The sequence below is a fragment of the Anopheles arabiensis genome, chromosome 2 (genome assembly GCF_016920715.1).
Source record: "Anopheles arabiensis isolate DONGOLA chromosome 2, AaraD3, whole genome shotgun sequence".
Classification (NCBI taxonomy): Eukaryota; Metazoa; Arthropoda; class Insecta; order Diptera; family Culicidae; genus Anopheles; species Anopheles arabiensis.
The window spans coordinates 46,808,544-46,824,217 of NC_053517.1; the positions used below are offsets into that span (position 1 = coordinate 46,808,544).

A 15,674-nucleotide genomic window follows, 5' to 3' on the forward strand; every position below is an offset into this window, starting at 1 on the left:
AGAATATAAATTATACTTTCCAGCCATTCACATTGCATACATCTCCCAATCTAAGTAACTGAGCACGCAATTGTTAAGCTGCACGGGCTAGTAATTTTTAATTGATTTATTTTTCTACTGTTTTGCGTACTATTTTAACTTTCAAAGGACGAACAAGCTCCCAGGCGCCATGGCAGCATCGTTCAAAATTAGCATTCGGATGAGCTGCCACGGCTGCGGGTACTTGTCCTTCCTTCCTCCACCCTGTTTGGCGCAGCATCCCACTCTGCCACTCTCTCGTGGACCATTTTGTGCGAATGTCGGTCGTTATCGTGTCACGTACCGGCAACGTAATTCAGTGCGGGAAGGAAGCGCATTTGTTTAGCATAAATAACAACGGCTGCTGCTGGGTCGCGCTGTTGTGTTGTTGACTCTGTCTGGCCTCGTTGTGCCAGTGTTTGCCGGGTATTGCCGTAGGGGGTGAATACATTTTTCAAATCACACGCCCATCCACCCACAGCACCCACTCTCCCTTCGGTAGACTATATTTTGTTTGTTTCCATCTCATGCATGTAGCGTCTCACGGACGTGGGTTTGCATGCCGGAGGAGGACATGAGGCTGATGGGAGGTTGGAATACTAGACGACGGCAGTGACGACCACAGATCGGATGGCTCGGATGCTGTTTACCATTGTGATCAAATTGCGCGGATTTTTCCATACTAATAACGGAGTGGTGGCCTTTTGTTTTCTCTGCATCACACCAAACGCTCAGCGGTTTTTCATCGATGGTGTATAGGATTTGTGTGATTATGGGCTCGCTTGATTACTTGCGCTGGCAGGTTTCTGTGTATTCCACAAAAGTGAGCCAAATCAATCAATCTTGGGACGTTTTCTCTTGTGACTGATGGTGAAGAACAGATCACGGTTCGTTTGTTTGACATGCATCACTTTCCAGACTGTCAATAAAGGGCTTAGCAAAGGCGTGTAGATTAATGAGAATATTACAGGGTTTTCCAGGAGTTCTCATAGCTGTGGGACGCTTAATTTACTCTGTCTTAAGGGAAATTAACTTATTGTAATGGGAATTGGACTCTATAGCACCATTGTTGGACAAACCAATAAGAATTTCCAAGGAGCCTGTCCAAAAGGGTGCCATAAAGTCCATTTTCCAACATATGACAATCACTTCCAATAAGAAAGTATCAAGGAAGTGTCCCACAACTTTGAGAACCCCTGGAAAACCCTGTATATCCACGGAATACGTGGATAAGGACGAATAAGGTCTGGTTTTGATGAATTTTTATTAGTATGAAATTGGTTTTTTGTATGATTTGAGTTAAAACCATCGACTATCATCTGCTTTTATCAGTTTTCCATTCATGAAAATTCATTTAGGGTAGTTAAATACATTCACTTCAAGATATTACTCCTTGATTTGAATAACTTCTAATTTAACGATTCATCATTGTCTACTACTGACGTGCTTTTTAAAAGTATGTTTTCTGTTTCTAGTAACGTCTGTTTTGTGTGCAGTACTAACACTGTTGTTGCTAGTGTTTTGTGTGCAGTACTTCTAGGTAAGTCGAAAGTGAATTCCAACTTACAATAGCCGCGTGTTATCAAGAACATGTATTATTTACATGGCAGATTATTTGAGTATGCGGTATAATTATTTATTTATTATTTACGGTTTATAAACACACAGAACGCATAACAAAATTGTCATAGAAAAACGAAAACAAAGGAGAACCTATACTAACAGCCCACCCAGCCTATATAAACAAGTAACTGAATGGTACCAAATAAGTATAACAATTGTTAGTTTTCTGAAAACAAACAGCATTTTTAGACCCCTAAATAAGCATTACGTATAATTAGACAAATTTTAAAATTACTGTTCGGAATTCGATCAATATAAGCTCAAATATTGTGTGTTCCTTATGGAGCTCATTTCCTTTTTTCCTTTTTTTCGAATTCATAACAGACGTAGATTTGCTTTTCTTCTGTATTCTCACACTGCCTTTTTGTTGGCTACTAACACAGTGAACTTTCATCTGTGATTTAACGTAATTTTCTGTAATTATTTGCATTGATGAAAATTCGTGCGATCGCTTTTGACCGTAAGATAAGGGACAGATGGTGAGATTTGTTGTCAAAAAGTGTTTTGAAATTAACATTTAGCAAATAAAGCACTTCTGTATAGTGAAGACATATGGCACCAAACGTTAAAGATTGTTTGATGCACATACAGAGGTTGCCACCTAATTTTGGCCGTAAGGCATCAATTTTTTATAGTGCGCATACATTTTTGACTCAGATTGTGACACACTGTCAAAAATTGTTGCCTTCGAGACAAAAATAAGTGAGGTAGAGTCAACATTTAGCGGCAACGACTGTAAAGTTAGATATTTTTACAGATTTTAGGCTATTAGAATAATGGTTGTAAAATATTTTGATCTACCCTTTGTCTTTGTCACCCCTTCAACGTGTTTCGATAATATGTGAAATAAACAGGGCATTAACATATCTTACTTAATAATGTTATAAAGATACATCAAACGATAACAAGTGGTCTGGATGAGCTTTGCAAAATTTCCCAAAGAAATTTCCACCATGGTAATACGAACACGCACCGCGTTTACAATAAACGCCCAACAAGGCGTTACCCTATGGCTGCTGGGCTCATGTAATTGCCATAAATAAAATCACACCGCTTGAGCGCAAAGTTTCGTGACATTTTTTTCCGTACACGATCACATACACACGTGTGTAAAACGCGCAGCCCCGTGCGAGCCACCGTACCCCCGGAGCTGATGCTCTGCGGGGGACACTTTTTATAGCAGTGGATGTATTTTGTGTGTGTGTTTTTTCCCGTCTTTACTTATGCTCAACGAATGATAGCACTTTCGTGGTACGTGGTTTGCGGTCGTTTGCCTTTGGGAAAGGAATTAGTGCCTTAGCCTCGGCGCGCTTGCCCGTGCTGCAGGCAAACTCCGCCATAAAACAATAAAGTACATTTATCTCCGTGAATTCGCGTGTATCGTCGATCCGTTCGTTGCATGCACAGACATGGGCAATGCACGATGCTAACCGTGGTCGTCTCGGCTGGTTGGCAGGAAAATATGACAACTGCGTGAGTGCGCCCACGTGTCGCCGTTCTACAGCCCGCTTACAGGGCGGTTTTACCGAACGGACAGTTACCATCCACGTGGATGGCATGAAATCGACGGCGTTCGGCAAACGTTCACTGGATCGGAATTCACTACGAAGACACCACTACAATGTGTGTCCGGTTCGGTAGGAGAAAGAAATGCGCAAAATAAAAACACCGTTTCTTACCCTTTGGTTAGTTGCGCTATTCCTTCTTTGTTTTTTTTAAGTGTATAGTTCACTATCACCAATCGGTCTACTCGTTCAGCTCGTGCATGCTCTTCCGGCTGATTGCTCTCATAACATTGCTGTGTCTTCGCACGGCCTCGTGCGCTGACATTATTTGATAACGGAGTGCGAAAGTGAAAAACAAAAACAAAACACAAAAAACGGCAGGCATGCACGCGTGTCTTACTACGCGCGCAACATAAACATTATTCCGGTCGCCGTAAATTGTGTGTGCCTGTGTGTGCCTTTATCGGCAAAGATGATTCGACTAACCGGTGCGCGGCGGTGAAGGAAGCATTGTTTACGGCGCCTGGTCCGCTTTGATTGCATGAATAAAGGGAAACGGATTTCCCGAGCACGACGAACCACGCCAACCATAGGGAGGGAATGCTAAAAAGCTGCCACCACACTCGTGCGCACAGCCGCGTTTGTGTCCAAGTGTGCTCCGCTGCCCTACTATTGTTGCGATACGATGCGGGCGTGCACAGAAGGTGGCAACTTGTGTTATATATATATTTTGTTTTTTTGCTTTCCACGGTCGAGCATCGGCCCATAGGAGGATCCGTTTGCCCCAGCGCGCAATCAAAACGGATCGCGGAAAATGAGCACAAAGTGACGAACAAAGCGAATGAGAGTGAAGAACCGCGCGCGCCCTCAAACACAATGTGTGCCGTGTGACGGTGAAGGCCGTTTGCCTGTGCGTTGGCCGTATTAAATAATAACCTCCCGCGTTGAATGATGATTATGATGTGTGGTGCAGCTACTACTCCGGCGTTTCTTTCTCGTTGGGTGGAAGGGTGATGGTTTAAAGGGAGGGGGAGTGGGAGTAGTATGTGTTTAAGTCGATAGTAAAGATGCAATTGCCTCGGTCGGAGGATAGGATTAACAAGCCTGCCAGTCGTAGATTGAAGGGTAATTGGCAGTATGTCTGCTTTGATGGAGAAGTGCATTCGCTGCGGGTGCACACTTCTCACATTTCTGCCTGTCGACACGCATTTCCGCATGAGTGGTTATCGCTGGGGAGGAATGGATAGCTGACGTAAAGTAAGGTGACACTTGCCTGATGTCAAGGGTGGAGCATACTGATGCTTATTTCTTAATCCATTCTTCACAATTACTGGAATAGGTGAGATTTTCCAGTTCGAGTCACACTCTGATATGCAGATTGAATTTATATACAAAATCTGCCTTATGTATGTTAAAAGTTAGAAGGATTTGGTATATGAATGTTTTATTCAGGATACAACATATTCATTATTTTTTATTTGCTATTCTTGCTGTTTAAAATGTTCTTATTTATCTTACAGGGTTTCCCACGATTTATTGGTCAGTTCCCATGATTTGTTGGTGCGTTCCTACGATTTTTTGGTCGTATCCCATTGATTTTTGGTTCGTTACCATAATTTATTGGTATTTTCCGATTGGATATCAACACAATTAGACCAAAAAAATCTGGGAAACGACCAAAAAATCGTGGGAACGCACCAAAAAAATATGGGAATCCACCAAAAATTGATGGGAACCAACCAATAAATCGTGGGAAACCCTGTATTACTATATAATAATAACGTTCTGTACTTCTTAGTCTTAAGCGAATAATTCGGTGTACCTCTATTTATCTATTGGCGGGTGAAATTGACTTCTAAAAATACTTCTTTTACTATTTTATAAAAGGGAAATATTTTTTCCATGCTTTTAAAGTTTTTACTGAAAAAAATTGATAAAAAATTAGAATCAGTTTCCGTTGTGCATATTTTCTGATATAATATTTCTGCTCCTGAGTATTGGCCCTTTCATGTGCCGTAAAATGAACTTATTTGATGGGAATTTAGTGTTTGAAATTGATGAATGCCAAATTATATTCCATTTTATTGTGCTTTTGAAATCTTTCTGATGTGAACAATCACATTTTTGTTATCTATTTCTGTTAAGCTTATTCAATTGCTATAGTTTTCTTCTATGAATAGCGTGGTACAGTATCTAATAAATGAGTATTATTATTATTATTACTATAATTATTATTATTATTATTATTATTATTTTTATTATTATTATTATTATTATTATTATGATCATTACCATTATTATTATTATTTCTTTAATAATCATAATAATAATAATAATAATAATAATAATAATAATAATAATAATAATAATAATAATAATAATAATAATAATAATGATTAATAATTATAATAATAATTATAATTATAATAATTATATAATAATAATAATAATAATAATAATAATAATAATAATAATAATTATATTATACAATTATTATTATTATTATTTTTATTATTATTATTTTTATTATTTTTATTATTTTTATTATTATTTATATTATTATCATTATTATTATTATTATTATTATTATTATTATTATTATTATTATTATTATTATTATTATCTATTATTATTATTATTATTATTATATCATTATTAATATTATATTTTTCATAATACATTTCGTTCCAATATACAGGCAAGCCTCGAGATACCATGATTTTGATTTTTATTTTGACAGTTTAAAGTTGTCATTTGGAAGGAGTTTTTATTTTTTTTTTATTTCTTACTGATAACCGTTACACACACAATTATGAAGATTCTCTAACTACCCAAACTTGAATATAGATATCGAGTAAGCGACTTCTGGAATCAAACTAATACATTACTACATTGTTTGAGTTAAAATACAACATATAATAGATTTCGGCTCTTCAACTTGGATGATAAACTTTGTATTGAAAGATATTTGACTTGCGACTTTTTCGATTTGCACCTTGCTTTGTGACATTTTTTACAAATACAGTCGTATCTCAGTGTTTACCTTTAATTTCTGAAATATTTCTGAATGGCTTCAATTTTTAAAATGAATGGCCTCAATGCGTAGTGCTTTGCTCTTTAGTTCATAGTTTAAAGGTAACCCATAAATAATCATCAAAAGTGGAAAGATGATAATGCTTTGGGATAGAAAAATGATTTTTCACATTTTCAATTGTGAACGAAAACATATTTGTTTGCATACAGAAGAATGTGTGTTGAAATGAATATTTTAAGGGAGCTTATCGATACAGCCAAAGTGAAACTATTCAAACATTTTCCTAAACAATGCATCAAGCTGATTTGTCTTTGCTGCGAGTTATTCCTCTACTTTTGCAAAGAACCGAATTATAAAGAACAATAACAAACAACAGGTGCACGATAGGAAGGTCGCTTTTACTGTCAATAAAAGATAATGTAATCCTATTAAATACAATCTAACATTAGTACGGTGCTCTGTTCTGTAAAAACATCGATTTAATCTTGGTAAACATTTCTTCTGCCGACGGCCCCCTTCAAACGGCACACATGTGCACGAAACTACACGAAATGCAGTAGGAAAGCGATGCTTTAATAACACTTTCGTGAATGAACAACCACAGTAATTAAATAAATGCACTTTTCATTGCAAAACCCTTCTTTCACCCCGAAGGTTTCGGTTGCACCAGCTCGAGCCCAGTCACATCTGTTGTTACTCGGTGCTCGCGTTGTTCGCTCAACCAGCCAGCTCGTTTTTGCAGCGCAAGTGAACGTAGGTCGATGATTGCGACAACTTAAATGCCCCACGGTCTTCCTTTGGCCAAAGGAAAGGAAAGCGCTCGCAGGAAAGGACGCGCGGCCATTACCGACCACTTACCCAGGGTGATACTTGTGAGAAAAACAAAACCCCCTTCAAACTGCAACCAATCAGGAAATGGCATTTAAGAGAGTAACTATCCCCAACGCCCAACCAACCGCTCGTAGCAGTCGCGTAGCTCAATTACAGGGTTTGCTCGCAGAGGAGGAAACAGCAGCCGGGTGTTTGGTAGGGAATTATTTCGGAAATGTAGCAAATGGTAAAAGAAAAACCGCTCGTACCACTACTCTATCTAATTTGGGCGTTTGCTTCACACAACCCCGCACACACACTGCAATTACGGCACAGCACATACAGCATTATCATAAGCATTGAACAACGCATTGTCGTCGATGCACAATTAGCCGTCGATTAAAAGCCATCCGCTGCAGAGAGGGCACAGATGCTACTCAAGCACTTGCAGCGATTGGGAAATGTGTCGCGTTCCGTTGGCATTGGCCAACGCAAGGAAAGGGCCATGTGGTGATGGTGGTGCGCACACTAGGATGGCATTGTCAGCCCGCAGCTCTATAGGGCATGATAAATGGAGTGCGGAGTCTCTTTACTTCACTCGATTATTTATTCAGTACCGCCGCCGCCGTAGAAATGCAAAACTCTGACACACGAGAAGGGCGGGAAAAAAACCCACCACACGGCCCGCGATGGCTTCCCTCTTCTGTGCGTGCCACGGAGACGGTGTAGGGAAGAAAAAATGTTGCTTGACAACAATCATCTATATTTTGTCACAGGAAACACACATACACATGTGGTGCCCGAGAAGAGCGAATGGTATGAAACGACCGGGTAAAGCATTAATACTACCATCGTTGGAATTACATTAGGCAAACTTGTTTGATATACAATGTCGCCTGCCAGCAGCAGCAGCAGCATCGACGTGGTGAAGTCATTAGCGGCGACAGGCGCGGACCCAGCTGATTTCGGGAAGTATTAATATTCGTTATTAGGCAAACGCAATCGCGCGCGGATGTGGCTGACATAAAACTGTCCTCAATGAAACCCCACACAGGCATACTGACGACACACACTCACACACGCGCACACAATGCTGTGAGCGTTTGGGGGTAAAATTATAGCGCAAAAGAAAGCTGGAGTTTAAAATATGCGTGTGATGTGCGCGCTGGGAAAACTAAAACATGTTCCCATCACGGACGCCACGACCACCGCGGGATGACAGTAACGCCGGTGCTAGTGGGCGTAAATGTGTCAAGGGGGAATTGTAATTTATGGAAATGCATAACCACATACGAATGCCGTGTCATGTGCGTTCGGGTTTCGTTGACGGTTTGGCAAGAGCTTTGGCGGGAAAGTAACGATGATACAGCCAGGCACGTTCAGAAGAGACTAAAAAGTGCAAATTTTTCGTTCGTAAAAGAGCACATTAATTAATTTAAAGCCAGACTATAAAGGGAACGGTGTCACATGATTAGCGAAATGTTGCGAAAGACTGCTTGGGTAGTTGCAATTAGTTGGAGTAAATGTTGCAATATTGTAATTGCATTGACATTGACAAAAATAAATAAAGGTATTCTTAGATGAACATAACTAAGAACATGGCGTAGCTCACAATTCAATTAAATTTTCTAAATTGTCAAACCATAAAAATTACACTTTTATCGTTTTCTCGGCACATTATAACTCATTTCTCGACCAAAACTCACGCAAATGGCTAACATTTGCCAGCTCTATGCAATTAAGTTTCTCCTGTGTTCCCTTTAATCTGCATTAACGATCGATTCAACCTTTTTCCAGACAGTTTCTTCCTGCCATGGATTACAACATCGTTGTGGTTGGTCGGGCCTGTGCCTGCAGAAGAACAAATTCACCATCAATTCTACGCTCAGCCGATGCAATGCGGCAAAACGCATTAAGCCATAATCCCATGCCCATGGCCAGGAATTCCATTTCCTAATCTCAACTAGATTAATTTTTATGACCAAACTCATCCACTCGCATTCCCCGCGGTTGCGGTGCAGCACCGCCGGACTTGTAAATATCGTGTGCGGCCGCCGATTGTTCCGAACGTACAATCGCATCAATCAAGCCATTTCATGAAATCGTTTTTCGGCAGGTCCCTCTCTCTAGCAACTGCTTACCGGTTGGACCATGTGTTGGTGGCGGTGGTTGGCCGTTTTGGAATGCTGAAAATCAATCACATCCCATCGATTTTCGGCTACGGCCAGGGAACGCTCCAAAAAGGGCCACAACGTGTTTAGTTGGGATCGAAACGGAAGAAGGGCGGAAAAAGAAAGAGCGGAGCGTCTATCAATGAAAGCGAAATGGAGAGAAGAAGACAGGAATGGTTTTGCTGGCCGACAACCGGCATGCATGGGTTTTTTTCCTGTTTGTGTTCCCCTTGTAAAGCCGGGCGGTAGAGTTTTAGCCAGCCATTCCCTTGTTTTATTATGATTGATGCCCCGAAGGCTCAGCGAATTGGAAGCAATCAGTCTCCGGATGAATGAAGCCATGAACTCCCGAAACCCGAATGTGCACGCCCGTACTCTGAGGTACACGCGAAATCGAGAAACACACAGAACTCCTCTCCCTCGATAGTCTCGGAGAGCGCCAACGTGACCAGCGATTCCAATCCGAAATATGACAGAAGATAAAATAAGGCAACAGTGAAACCAGGGAACTAGCAACACGGAATCTCTGTGGCGACTGGCTCTGTACACGACCGGTGGGGCTTATGCTGGAGATGGAAAATAAACAGATAAACGGAGCTGATGGAAGGATCTGGAGTTGGGAGGATAAAATACATCCGTGGTGTAGGATAAAAACTGCAGGCGTTTGCTGGCCACATAACCGGACTGGGCCCATAGACCGAGAAGCTGTGGAGCTGGTCGAGCGGAAAGAGTATTGAATTTGGGCCCGAAATGCTAACCGCAGCAGTGTGGCCGGCAAGGTTAATTAGCATAAATTTATTAATCATATATTTTATACCCGGTGCAAACCTTTGCTTGCATACAGTAGAGAAAAAGGGAAAGAGGGAACCATGGAATGCCTCGCCAGTTTGATTGTGGGAATAATTTATACAATTTCATGTTTCAACTGCCGCATGTGTCTCTCGCAGCACACACGTACACAGCGACAACGACGTGCCTTAACGCAGAGCACTATTATTATTATCATTATTAATATTATTATTATCTGATTTTCATTCATCAGTCACAGAAGGAAAATCAACCGAATCAATTCCTTCGGATCCCCTATATACGCGAAGGGATGGAAAAGCGAACGGAAAGGTGGTAACTGACATTCGAAAAGGGGGTTTGGGGATATAAATGGACGGAGGCAACAACGGTACATGTATAATTCATCTTGCCGTAAACATAAAATTACGAATAATGATCGATTGTTGGAAATAACAATAAACTATACATTTATTCACAAATTCCATCCGTCCGTTGCGTTCGTTGATTGCAAGGTGAACCTTCGCGCGTACAAGCCCGCCGTGCGTGAGGCCGAGTCGATAAAATCATCCCCAATCGGGGCGCGGGATAACGAGACGGGTGAGACAAAAAGCGTCGTTAATTTTCCATTTCATTACGCTCTATGGAAACAACAAGCAAGTTCCTTTTTTCGTCCCGATTGCTCTGTACTGGAAGCAGTGTGATAACAACACAGGAAACTTGCTTACTCTCCGCGATCTGACCGTACTGGATGCGGATGCTAGAACCGACCAACTGACCCTCGCTCGTCTGCTGGTTAAAATTATTTGAAACTAAGCACCATACTGTGTTCTGTGTAGCTGTAGAACCAACAGGCGATTCGGAACGAGAAATAAAGAAACATTCATTGTACACACAGCGACAACTTGTTTATCCAAGTGGCCACGTTCCCAGCCATGAACGCATACTGCGCTGTGAGCGCTAGCGGAATGAATTCTAAAACTGCAGACCCCTCCTGCCAAGTATCTCGCTTAGGACGGACGTGTCCACAGATAACAACGCCAAAGTCAATTATTATCATACCATCGAGGGAGTCGAAGATGGTTACTCATCATGACCGAAGCCTACGCCCTTCCGGCGAGACCATCAGTGCGTGAGAAGAGCCCATAATATGCTCTTTATGTGCGAGGAGCTTCACTTCCTGGGCGTAGAATGCACCCCTAGTAGGCGTACGCTAGCATCACTCGTCAAACAAAACGGTCCTACAATGCCAAACGAAGGGAAAAGATAGCTGCCACTATCATACACATGTTGTGAAGTTTAAGGCAATTCCAGACAGTGAAGATAGAGAGAAAACAGCCTTCACCTACTCGCACACACAAACTGGCAACAAAAGGATATCCATCTCGATCGATGGAGGTCCGTTTAGAGCAGGCAGAAACCACCTCACCCGAGATTTTTGGGATGTTTGTTGTGTATATGTTGTGCTGGAATTGAGCAGAATGAAGATAAATTAAGATGAAATATGTCACCAGCAGATAGCGCAAAGTAGCATGAATCGGGATAAACTTGAACCATTGTCGCGGCTGCCAACGCTAGGGACCTAAATGCGGGACCGAAACGCTTTACAGCTTTACCCACGAGTATGCCTGCGTGTGCATGCGTTAAGAAGCAACTGGAAAGAACATTTTTCAGTAGAGTTAAATCCTTTATTCTATTTTCAAATGGAACACCGGTTCGTTTACAGTGGATGCATTGTTTATAGCACTCCGTTGTGCGGTGTTTGAGAAGAGGTTGATTGTTCGCAATGGGAACAGTACAGAAGGGCACCCGTCGCGGAGAAGAGTCACTCTCAAAAAACGACAAAACAATCGAGCCTTCTAGTCGAGACGACAAATGCCAAACCATAGCGTTTTAAAGCGACCTCCGTCGTGCCGGGCGGCAGTACGTCCTGAAGGTTCTGTAAATTCACGTCACAACGGGTTGACTTGGGTCGTAAATGACGGCAACGCTCCAAGATTACGGGCTTCACGTTCCTCACGTTCCACCTACCGAGCGGGGACGGCACACAACAAGTCTTGGTGTGTGGCTCTTGGTTCGTCGAGAATTACCTCCAGCAGAGCCGCTGTAAACAGTACGAATAGCGAAAGGAAAATCATAGCCAGGGTAGCTCTTATCCCCAACGTAACCGTGCTTTGCTTGCTCAGTGGCTGTCTCGTTAGGTTAGTTCCAAGCGAACGCAGGCAAAGGCTAAGGCACCGAAAACGGCCGTGAATAGGGATGCAGTTTATGGTGCTTTAAAATTGTACTTTTAATTGAAAAATGTGACGTAAATTATGATCCATGCAGTGTGTGCACCTCGGCGTGTGCAGGGCTAGCATATGTGTTTGTGTTGGGGTTGGAAACGAATGAGCTCCGCTTGGTTAGGAAGGTTCTAACCCAAGAAAAGTCGACCACAAACGTGGGATGAAACGACAATCATAATAATGATCTCTCCCACGTACGTGTATGTCACCTATCGGGAGGAAATCGTAGGTGTTGGAGAAGGGATTAGAACAATCTCATAAGCTTGAATCTTATTAAAGATTTTAGTGATCTTGGCTGTGAGAAGGGTGGATTATAAATGTTCTCATTCTTCGTTCAAGCATTGCACACAATGAGGTTGGTATTGGTTGTCATAATGGAAGAAGCATCGGAGTTTACGTTGTTCACTTAAACAAATGTTAATATGTTCATTAACCTCAGTTTTTTCAAAATTGATTGCATGAAGCCAATCTGTAACAAAGTAGTAATGTATAAGTTCAGGAAATTCGATAACAGCCTCAATTTGTTAATGCATATTATTGTATTAAATTTGAATGCATGTGCTTATTAAAAGCTATGTAAAAACACATACATAATTGAACTAGCCTACATTAGGATTCCGTAAAATTCTAAACCCTGTGATACGCTGCTCCAGTACACAGTTTCATTAAAATTCAATCATTCTTCTTCTTCTTCTTTGGCTCAACAACCGTTGTCGGTCAAGGCCTGCCTGTACCACTTGTGGGCTTGGCTTTCAGTGACTAATAGATTTCCCCCCATAGCAGGATAGTCAGTCCTACGTATGGCGGCACGGTCCATTTGGGGATTGAACCCATGACGGGCATGTTGTTAAGTCGTACGAGTTGACGACTGTACTACGAGACCGGCTAAAATTCAATCATTATGCATGTAAAATGCCTAAATTACAATGCAAGAAAAGATTGGCCAATCTTTCCCTTCCCAAAAGCCATTTCCGAAAATAGCACCGATTTCTCCCTCTCTAGACAGCCGGACACCGGAATGAATAATGGGTTCGTCTTTGCAATAAAACATCGGCAAAATGCTCTGGGAACTTTGCCCAACTGCCATCGACAGCACGGAGCGGAGCAGCTCAAGCATAACGAAGGAAAATGGTTTATTTGGAAGTTGGAGGTCGTTTGCAAAATTTAGAACCTAATTGCTCAGTCTTGCACACACAAAAAGAAACTCTTCGTCTTCTTCGGCTGCACTCCGGACCGGTGTCCGGTCGGGTCCATTTATTGCACCCGGGAAACCGTTCCCGCTCCCAACCCCCAGGCTAAGGGTTGTGATCGGCACAAGGAGGACCGGAGGACAGGAGATGCATTATTATTTCGTTCGCCCATTCTCGTGGCAGAGACTTGTAACCAGCCGTCTCTGCATAACCACTTGGGTGAGACTGGACCACGGGTACATGAAAAGAAATTTGAATGCCAAATGACCCAACCGGGAAACGCTGCACATTTATTTCAGGAATGTATTCATAGATATTGAGTGAGACAGAGAGATAGAGAGAATGGGCAAAAGCATCTGCAGGAGCATTGCAAACCGTTGTCTTCCTCCGGTGTGGAATCGTTTCAGAACAACCACGACCACGGAATGTTCTAGTGGACTCTGGAGTATTTCAATGTAACTGGACCGTCTCGAGAATACTCCAATACTCCACTATCTCGCCATAATAAACTAGGAAAATTATTGTGTACGTGCACCATTGAACCAACTGTGGTCGAGGGGATTGCAAGGATATCCAGAGGAATCTAGTGAGTTGTGAGTACTTTCAGTGCTGTTGTTGGATACTGTAAAACGTATGGTCGTTTTATTTTATCCTTTAGTGACGAAGAATCGTTTCTATAACAGTAAAATTCTTCCCTCAAGTGTGTGGCAATGAGTACAGGTAAGAATGTTTTTAGTTAGAATAAACCATCGCTTTAGGAATCCGCACAGGTATTTTCGTTTTATGGAATGCAAGAGTAAAGGATACATATTTCCATCCTTCTTAAAGCCGTCCACGAATCACACAAGCAGTCATATCCGCAAGGGATAACTTCCCGGTATAACTTTTCCCATCAAGCGATCCACTTTTGCTGACACATTCAAAGCTAGTTGCGGTACGGTACAAGTCCCAAAACACGGTAGCGTTCACCAAGGTGGCAGAGACTGAGAATTTCATTCCCGTACGAGTGAACAGATTCCAGCGGCACAACCACGCTAGAACGTTCCATGCACATGACGATAAAGGAAGAAAACATCAAGTTTATTAGGTAATCCAGAGGCACCACACGGCAAAGAGGTGAGGAAGCTGAGGACGAAAGTATGAAAACTTCAAAATAAATACACGTATACTACACACACGCTAACCACGCTACCAGTTTCCTATCCTGGTTTTTCGCTTCAGAGATCCTGTGCTCTTCGGTCCTGAAAAATTTACCCGACGGGACGGGCATCCTCTCGGGCGGTCCGTACAAACGGAGCCAGAGAACATTGTTTAAACAACCAAAAATTTTAATTTTAAATTTCAATATAGGATCATAAACATTCCTGCTACCTCGCACGGTTCAGTGCCGTTTCTGGTCGGTTTCGTCTGCCTTGTGCAACGTGTGTACGGGAGAAACCCGCTTCGAGCGAGCAGTGTGCATTCCGGCCAATGTGAATCTGTGTAGGGAGAGAGGGTCGTCCGTGTGCGTCGGGATGGTAGAGTTGGATTTTAGTTTTCGTTTTTAGGCTACTCAAAAATCCGGACTAAAGTGAAGTTACCGACCGCAAATAAAGAGAGCAGGCCTAACGACTCCAATGTCTGGGATAGGGAATGTATATGAGGAGTTTGTCCGTTTATGGAATAGCATAAGCTGGTTCGGTATAAGCTTATTAGTTTATTTTACGCCCGGATAATCGGAAACGTTTGCCTTGACACACAGAATTGTAGAAATAAGTTTTCTCTTGCTTCATAATCCAAAATTTCAATCTTCAACGTGCATAACGCTACGACGTAGCCGGAAAAGGAAAACTCAGCATAAATACTCCTATTTGTTTGAGGAATGTAAGAAGAATTCTGCTCTTAGGGTATGCTTCCACATCGTCCCACCGCGGGTATATTATTGCAGCCGTCATCGTCAACATCAACCGCATTCCAACAGCTCATTTGGTTGATTATTTGCACAAATGGCGGTAGCCCTTTTCGATCAATCATTTAGCGGAAGGTTCGTGAAGCGTGGAAACCACAACCCACCTGCTCCCTATTCGCGTATGCTTGTCACACGGCTAGGCGAGAACGCTAGGATGTGCTTGGTAGCCAATTTGTGTGACTAGCATTTGGCACCAGACATGCTGAAGCAAGCACCGGCAAAGCATATGCCACAACGTGCGATTAAACAGACATAAAATGCCCTCATCAGCACAAGCAGCAGCAGCACCAGCGTCATAATCAAC

At 42.0% G+C, this 15,674-nt stretch overlaps 1 protein-coding gene across 4 annotated transcripts in view; it reads left to right on the forward strand.

Annotated features, from left to right (window-relative positions):
- Positions 1-15,674, forward strand: part of LOC120894427 (mpv17-like protein) — a 139,916-nt gene that overhangs the window by 90,830 nt on the left and 33,412 nt on the right. Inside the window, exon 4 of one of the 4 annotated variants that reach the window (XM_040296997.1) lies at positions 1,494-1,558. The exons of the other annotated variants lie outside the window; for them this stretch is intronic. The gene's annotated coding sequence lies outside the window, so the exon portion shown is untranslated. The remainder of the gene's footprint in view (positions 1-1,493; positions 1,559-15,674) is intronic. 4 annotated transcript variants of the gene reach the window in all.